Here is an 8,372-nt window from a genome sequence, read left to right on the forward strand (position 1 = left end):
TCTGGTACCATTCTTTATTCAAGACTGTGAGAGAGCCGATTCCCTTGGCTGAGAAGCAACCCCACACATGAATGGTTGCAGGAGGCTTTACAGTTGGCACGAGACAAGACTGGTGGTATCGCTCACCTTGTCTTCTCCAAACAAGCTGTTTTCCAGATGTTCCAAACAATCGGAAAGGGGATTCATCAGAGAAAATGACTTTACCCCAGTCCTCAGCCGTCCACTCCAGCCTGTCCCTGATGTTTTTTCTGCAGAGAAGTGGCTTCTTTGCTCCCTGAACCAGGCCTGTGCAGATGCACTTACACCTGCCTGCTGCCATTCCTGAGCAAGCTCTGCACTGCTGATAGCCCCATCCCCAAGCTGAAACACTTTTAAGAGATGGTCCTGGCGCTTGCTGGTCCTTCTTGGGCGCCCTGGAGTCTTTTTGGTAAGAATGCGACCTCTCTCCTTGAATTCCTTGATGATGCGATAGATTGTTGACTGAGGTGCAATCTTTCTAGCTGCGATATTCTTCCCTGTTAGGCCAATTTTGTGCAGTGCAATGATGATTGCACGTGGTTTTTTAGAGATAACCATGGTTAACAGAAGAGAAACAATGATGCCACGCACCAGCCTCCTTTTAAAGTGTCCAGGGGTGTGATTATTACTTAATCATGACAGATTGATCTCCCGCCCTGTCCTCATCAACACCCACACCTGTGTTATTTGAGCAATCACTGATGTTAGCTGCTCCTTTTAAGGCAGGCCTGCAATGAAGTTGAAATGTGGAGTATATGCTTATTGCCATTATAATATCAGACTTTGTAAAAATTAACATTTGTATCATTCTCAAAACTTATGGCCAGATAGAGAACAGATAGAGTTAAAATCACAAGATGGAACCAGCAGATATCAGGGGCAGAGTAGGCAGGTTCGGGGCCCAAAGGTTAGCCAGTCTAAGTCTGACAGTAGACTAGGAAGTTTACTCAGAAATATCCCTTATAGACTCATTAGAGGGAACCTGTCAGCATAAATTGATGTCATAAAGCATTACCAGTATGTTATCATGCGGATTTACTTTCACGCTTCTCTCATGGCTCAGTGTGGTGGCATCATCCAGAAAATCAAATCAAATTTGAAGTAAGATGTAAAATCATTGTATAAAGTCAGCAGTGGAGAGTATAGCACTGAAGTCAAGCTCTCCCTGCCTCAGAGCATCCCTCTCCTGTGATTGACATTATGCATCAAATTTCAGCGGGGCCTTATAGTGATGTCTCTGCATGCAGGGCTGTCAGTTAGAACATCGGGAGGATTCTGAGGCAGAAAAAACTTCTGTGCAAAACTCTACAACCATGATTTTATCAAACCAAGTTACATCTCACATTAAATATGATATTTAAAAAGGTACCTGTGTGAATTTCCCATAAATGTAGCCATTCCCTTTAAGTAGATTACTATTTAACTGTTTATGTATTGAATGGAGAAACAGCCCAATGGAGTGAAAGCTACTGCTAAACATTGCTGTATAGAGACATTTGGAGACTTGTGCATGAAGCCTTAAAGGGAACCTACCACTATGGATCTACCTATTAAGGTATATCCAGTGGTAGGTGCATCTAACGTATGTAAGGATAGCCCTTTATAGGGTTGATCCTTTACTCCCCTGTATCTTTGCTAATCTTTAATCAGGGTAATATGCTAATTTTCTAAAGAGGCTACTGGGGTGTGGAGTAGCTGGAGCTGTGGCTACACGGTGCGCCTACTCCATGCCCCAGTAGCCACTTTGATCCTCCTACCTAGACATCTTGAGTGCGCAGCTACAAGGAGCAGCGCCCACTGTGCAAGCGCAGTAGCTCCTGCTTTGGAGCCGAGATCGCGCAGACGCGGGCCTTTTTGCGCATGCACAGAACTCAAGATGCACAGAACTCAGGCTTTGCGGACGAAGATATCTGGGTAGGAGGGTCAAAGAGGCTACCCCAGTAGCCTCTTAAGTAAATTTGCATATTACCCTGATTAATGATTAGAAAAGATAGAGGGAGTAAAGGATTAGCCCTAAAAAGGGCTATCCTTACATACGTTAGATGAACCTACCACCGGATCTAACTTAAAAGGTAGATCTGTAGTGGGAGGTTTCCATCAAATTGAATTCGAACCAGATAAAACCAAGACAAAAAACCTCTAAAAGGTCACTCCATTTCTGCAGTGTGGACCTAGTAAATGGGTCAAAGCTTATCACATACTAGATTAGAAGGGTTACAAAGCAATTGATACTTAACATGTCACCTTAAATAACCTGCATATAAACTTGTTATAGAAATGCAACTGCCTTTCTATCAAGCAGTGTATAAGGGCTTATCTATGCAGCCTACTGTATCATAATATAAGGTATTGCAAATGTGCCCAATTGCTTATGAGTACATTTTATTCCCAAAAGTGTGAACATAGTACAATGTCTCTGCCATCTAGTGGCGTATAAAACCAAAATGCTAAATTATCACTTTAGTAACTTAAATGGTATCTCCTGATTCAGTATACAACCAAAATCAATCCAGAAGACTGCAAAATATATCAGTGAAAAATAGTGATGGAAGCCGCTGTACAAGTCCTGCTCCCTACTCTCTGACTGATGTCATCCTAATACACTTTGGGGAACCCTTATTTAGGTCAATATACACTCACCGGCCACTTTATTAGGTGCACCTATCCAACTGCTCGTTAACACTTAATTTCTAATCAGCCAATCACATGGCAGCAACTCAGTGCATTTAGGCATGTAGACATGGTCAAGACAATCTCCTGCAGCTCAAACCGAGCATCAGTATGGGGAAGAAAGGTGATTTGAGTGCCTTTGAATGTGGCATGGTTGTTGGTGCCAGAAGGGCTGGTCTGAGTATTTCAGAAACTGCTGATCTACTGGGATTTTCACGCACAACCATCTCTAGGGTTTACAGAGAATGGTCCGAAAAAGAAAAATGCCTTGTTGATGCCAGAGGTCAGAGGAGAATGGGCAGACTGGTTTGAGCTTATGGATCCATCCTGCCTTGTATCAACGGTTCAGGCTGGTGGTGGTGGTGTCATGGTGTGGGGAATATTTTCTTGGCACTCTTTGGGCCCCTTGGTACCAATTGAGCATCGTTGCAATGCCACAGCCTAGCTGAGTATTGTTGCTGACCATGTCCATCCCTTTATGACCACAATGTACCCAACATCTGATGGCTACTTTCAGCAGGATAATGCGCCATGTCATAAAGCTGGAATCATCTCAGACTGGTTTCTTGAACATGACAATGAGTTCACTGGACTCAAATGGCCTCCACAGTCACCAGATCTCAATCCAATAGAGCAGTGATGGCGAACCTTTTAGAGACCGAGTGCCCAAACTGCAACCCAAAACCTAATTACTTATCGCAAAGTGCCAGTACGGCAATTTAACCAGAAAACTGACGGTTTAGTTTAGAATCAATTTACACAGGACTGTCTGAGCTGGGATTCCAGCAGTCCTATACACACTGAAACGCCACTTTTACACCATTTTACATCACATAAAAGAGTAATAAAAAGTTATCAAAAGGTCACGCAGTCCTCAAAATGGTAGCAATGAAAACAACGGCTCATTAAGCAAAAAAACCCAAACCTCCCCAGCTCCGTGCACTAAAGTTATTAGCGCCACAAGATGGCGAAACTATTTTCTTTTTCGTACACTGTTTTAATTATAGAAAAAGCATTAAAACACAATAAAACCTACAAATCTGGTATCACTGCGATAGGACCGAACCAAAGAATAAAGGACACAAATGATTTGGAGCGCACAGCGAAAGTATTAAAATCCAGCTTCCCAGTACACGACATGGAATAATAAATGAGAAGTAAAATATGTTATGCAAAAAATAAGCCCTCACACAGGTATAAATATATAATATAATGTGTATATACATAAATACATACATAGAAATACATATGTTACTTACTCTTGCTCAGGTGTCTGTTGTTCCAGGGGGGGGTTGCAGCATCTGGAGTTCGGTTCAGTGTGGTTATGAGGCATGAGTTCCAGGGGAGGGGGTGATGGGGGGCAGTGACCGGAGTTGAGCGGGGGGGGGGGGTGAGTGAGAGCGGCCGGAGTTCTTGCGGAGGGGGGGGGGGTTGGGCGCCGGGTTGCGGTAGCGGGCATAACAGGCTGGGGTTCGGGCGCGCGGGGGGGGGGGGGGGGGCTTGTGGTAGCGGGCGCAGTTTGTGTCGTGAGTTTCGGCCCGGTTGCGGGCGGAGTTTTATGGGAGGTGCGGGACCGGGCAGGATGGATGCGCTGAATTAAAAAAATAAATACACTCACCTCAGACTCGTTCCTCCGGCTGATCACTGCAGCGCACACGGAGTAAGGTTGCCCATTACGCTGCCAGCGCGGGGATGCTTACCGTCCTGTGCGCTGCAGTGATCAGAGTGACAGCAGGCAGTGTCAGCGCCCTGCTCTGTCATGGCTGTTAGCAGTATCGGAGCGCAGCTCCGATACTGCTAACAGCCATGACAACCAGGTGTGGACAGTGGTTGTCCGCACCTGGCAGTGGTTGGGAGGATGGGGCGCGTGCCAGCAGTGAGGGCTCTGCGTGCCCTCTCTGGCACGCGTGCCATAGGTTCGCCACCGCTGCAATAGAGCATCTTTGGGATGTGGTGGAACGGGAGATTCGCATCATGGATGTGCAGCCGACAAATCTGCGGCAACTGTGTGATGCCATCATGTCAATATGGACCAAAATCTCTGGGGAATGCTTCCAGCACCTTGTTGAATCTATGCCACGAAGAATTGAGGCAGTTCTGAAGGCAAAAGGGGGTCCAACCCGTTACTAGCATGGTGTACCTAATAAAGTGGCCGGTGAGTGTAAGCCATAATGGAATCTTTGGTCAAGGTGAAGATGGAACATGACAAGCAGAGACGGGGGAGGGGTGGGAGGACCTGTATTACACAACCAGTAGCAGATATTTATACTGCCGAAAACTTTGATAAAAGAAAGCGATCAATATTAAAATTCTCATTCGATGTCCCACATTTATTGAAATGTTTGCGCCAGTTTTCTGTCTGACTTTGCACTAGAAAGAACGTGCAAACTGCTTGTACATGTATTTATAAAGTGTCTGCGCCAGTTTTGTGTCGCGGCTGCTCTGTGTCCAACAAGAAAGAATAAATGTGCACCTAAAGGGGCTGTTAGTGTAGGTAGAACCAACTTGGGGTTACAGAGCCCTGGCATGTGAGCTGGAGAGATTACAGAAATACTATACAGGCGGTCCCCTACTTAAGAACACTCGATTTACATACGACCCATAGTCACAAACGGACCTCTGGATATTGGTAATTTATTGTGCTTTAGTCCTAGGCTACAATGATCAGCTGTAACAGTTATCACAGGTGTCTGTAATGAAGCTTTATTGTTAATATTGATTCTTATGACAACCCAACATTTTTAAAATCCAATTGTCACAGAGACCAAAAAAGTTCTGGCTGGGATTACAATGATAAAATATACAGTTCTGACTTACATACAAATTCAACTTAAGAACAAACCTACAGTCCCTATCTTGTATGTAACCCGGGGACTGCCTGTACAAGTATTATAATTCTATTATACTGAGATCAACACAGAAAGCAGTGGTAAATTAAAGGAAATTACCTCCAGATTATAACTTTATTACCTCTGTGGCGGAAATCGGTGAACTTGAGCTACATGGTACAGCACAGTGTCGTAGTGGTTAGCACAACAGCCTTGCAGCGATGGGGTCCCGGGTTCAAGTCCCACCCAGGTCAATATCTGCAAAGAGTTTGTATGTTCTCTCTGTGTTTGCGTGGGAAGCGGCGTAAAGGGCAAAATAATCGCAATTACTGAAGGTTCACACGTAATTGCGATTGCTTCAGGACTGATAAATACCCCCACTGTCCTAATGCTTTACCTGTATCTTGCTATTTTTTGGATATAAATAGGTGTCTTGCACTGACTTGGAGTCACTCTTTCATACTGGTCTCAAGTTGCCCCAGCTTATCTTCATTGGGACTCACCATATGTACTAATTATCTTGTAACATGCCTCAAATGTTGTGTTTTTCTCTCAGTGCTTCATTTGTATCCATGCTTGAAGGGGCCTGTGTGCCCTGAAAGCTTGCACCAAATATAATTTTTCTGTTTAGCCAATAAAGGTATCATTCCTTAAAGGACACCTGTCATCAGGTCTCTGCCACTAGTCCTGTCACCTCTACCTGTTGGAGCAGCTCACAAGGATCCCATCCCAGCCTTTATCTAGTTATTTCATACATTATTCATTGTAAAATCATCTATTCTTTATTATGTAAATGAGGCTGGTCACATGGTCAGAGGCAGTGATGTCACCGCTGTTACCCCTCCCCTCTCCTCCCCCTGCTCATGTCTGTGTGTAATGTATAGTAAAGCATGGCTAGTGTGTGTGCTGCATCTGCTGACATGCTGCATCCTCCTAATATACAGGTGAGAGACACAGACATCAGCTACACATGAATCTGACATGTTCTGCTGTAACATGGCTGCCTGGAGCTGCTGTATCTCTCCTATATACACACACACATGCACACACAGGCTGCAGGGGGCGTGGCCACCAGCACCAGGAAGCACATCATTATACAGCCTCACATCATTATACAGGCTGTCAGTCATGCACTGGGGGTGTGGCTGTGCCTCCCACTCATGAATAAGCTGGACAGAGGTTTACAGGCAATGTAGAGGGACAATGAAGGGATAGGGGCAATGCTCTCTAATGGCAGTTTATAAAAATATATTTAGTTTAGGGGGGTTATTTTGCATGACGGGTTCTCTTTAAGCACTTTTGTAGTTTTTACACAAAAGTATTTACATCAGATTTTTGATACTGGTCTCAACACATTCTCTGAATACTCGTTGATCCCTACACCCCATGCATTTGGAAGCATATAGAAACGAGAGGTTGTAATATTTGAGATGTAATATTTTTAATGCTCAGCACTCATCACTCACATACTACTGAATGGCAGGACAAATACTCATCCTGTCGCCTCAAACAAATAAGCAGTCGGACCCCTCTGACCATACGGTTATCTTGTATCCTTAGAGATTTCTTCTCACTGCCTGCATTATCCATGTATGGGGGTAAAAACATGAAGCACATCAGCAGGTCACAATATAGAACAATTGCAGGTCTGTTCGCATATGAAAATTTATTAAAATAATAAATACAAAATAATTTACCAAAGAGAAATTTTTCACATTAAAAAAATTTCCTGATTTAGTATGAACAATGTCAAGAAACTACATATTAGTGGTAAAATGTTGTCCCGAATCACAGTAGTCATACAAGGTCACAGATTTTGGAATAAAACACATGGAAGGCGGAATAGATCTGGATATTTAACCAACACTGGAAAATTTCAATAGCACGGTCTTGGGCCATATAAGGGGGGCAGCATGTATAAGCCAAGACCCTTAATTTCAACACACATGGGAAAACCTATTGACTCGAGTACAAGCAGAGGGTGGGAAATGCATTGGTCACAGCCTCCCCAGTATATAGCCAGCCAGCCCCTAGTAGTATACAGCCTGCCCCCTGTAGTAGGAAAAAAAAATTAAAGAGAACACTGTACTCACCTTTCCGAGGTCCCCCGTAGGTCCTCTTCGGATTCTTCCGCACAACTTCCTGAAGAGGATCCAAAGGACCCGATGCGGCACCGGAGCATAGAACCTACGAGTGACGTCGGAAAGGAGAGTTTTGACTTTCTTTTTTTAATTGACTCGAGTATAAGCTGAGTTTTTGTGCAAATTTTGTGCTGAAAAACTCTGCTTATACTAGAGTATATACGGTATGTAGTTTACAGTTTGTTTCACAGCAGGTGTCCCCAAGACTGGGACAAGGAACACTTGGTCCCGGGTCACAACCCCAACAATTGAGGAACGCTGATATATCTGACAAACTAATAAAAACCCTCCAAACAGACCTCTCCTCTCCCACAGCGTCAGAGGGGAAGGCCAGGACCGCCACAGGGTCAGAGGGGGAAGGCCGGGATCACTTTGAAAGGGAAGAAAGGTCAATATGGCTTACAAAAAGGTTGGGGATCCCTGTTAGAAATGATGAATTTAATTTGCAGTAATATATAGGTTTAAACAAATAAAGGAGCATTATATTATTTTTTTGCAAAGCGGCATCACATTTTTTCATTGGAGGTGACGGGTGACCTGACACGTGCTACATTAACAGCATGAGGTAAAAAGTATTAGCTGGAATTTATCTGGCAAATGAACTATAAAAGAAGTTACTACCTTTAATCTATAGCAAATATTTGTATAGTTCTTATTATGCGAAGTGACATTCTCTTTTTCCCTTACTTTACTACACTTTCTGCAGTCCCTCTTT

Source organism: Engystomops pustulosus, chromosome 2 (genome assembly GCF_040894005.1).
Source record: "Engystomops pustulosus chromosome 2, aEngPut4.maternal, whole genome shotgun sequence".
Classification (NCBI taxonomy): domain Eukaryota; kingdom Metazoa; phylum Chordata; class Amphibia; order Anura; family Leptodactylidae; genus Engystomops; species Engystomops pustulosus.